The sequence below is a fragment of the Penaeus monodon genome, chromosome 15, assembly GCF_015228065.2.
Source record: "Penaeus monodon isolate SGIC_2016 chromosome 15, NSTDA_Pmon_1, whole genome shotgun sequence".
Taxonomy (NCBI): domain Eukaryota; kingdom Metazoa; phylum Arthropoda; class Malacostraca; order Decapoda; family Penaeidae; genus Penaeus; species Penaeus monodon.
Genome location: NC_051400.1, coordinates 11,572,456 through 11,572,977, shown reverse-complemented (window position 1 = coordinate 11,572,977; position 522 = coordinate 11,572,456). Strand labels below are relative to the sequence as shown.

Here is a 522-nt window from a genome sequence, read left to right as displayed (position 1 = left end):
TATGAAATGAACGAACCCGAAGAATTGCATAATTTCTTCCGGTCGCTTATTTAACCAAGTTCACGGTGCGCGCTTCTATATGGTTTATAATATCGATTTACGTTTTACCTATATCAAACCAACCTCATCATTTTATTCATCAGGCGAAACCATATATCACTAAAGAAATAAACGGAAGTTAATTACACCTGTATTTTATCTTTGTGTCGAAATATTTACCATAATAATTGATTACGAAACCCGGATTTAATTTCCTGTTCGCAGCATCTTGTGTAAGCGACACAGAGACAGTCCGGGAGGGTTCACGTACTGTTAACAACCATTATTTAATAACATAAGGTAGGTAGAGAGACGTAAATAAGTCACTGTTTAAGGGAGGGGCTATGGTTAAATGTAACTGAGGCGATTGTGATAACTGTAAATTGCCTTGTACATTGGGCGTGGAGAAGGTCAGTTTGTGAGGGCAGGGTTCGTGCTGTGCTCTTGTTCCGAGAAGGCTTGCCATGTGATCAACACCAGTTC

The 522-nt window shown here is 39.5% G+C and overlaps 1 protein-coding gene across 2 annotated transcripts in view; it reads left to right on the top strand.

Annotated features, from left to right (window-relative positions):
- The first annotated feature begins 231 nt into the window (after positions 1-231).
- Positions 232-522, top strand: part of LOC119581743 (ubiquinol-cytochrome-c reductase complex assembly factor 1-like) — a 6,109-nt gene continuing 5,818 nt past the window's right edge. Inside the window, exon 1 of one of the 2 annotated variants that reach the window (XM_037929874.1) lies at positions 232-339. The gene's annotated coding sequence lies outside the window, so the exon portion shown is untranslated. The remainder of the gene's footprint in view (positions 340-522) is intronic. The other variant, XM_037929875.1, reaches the window with a different exon arrangement.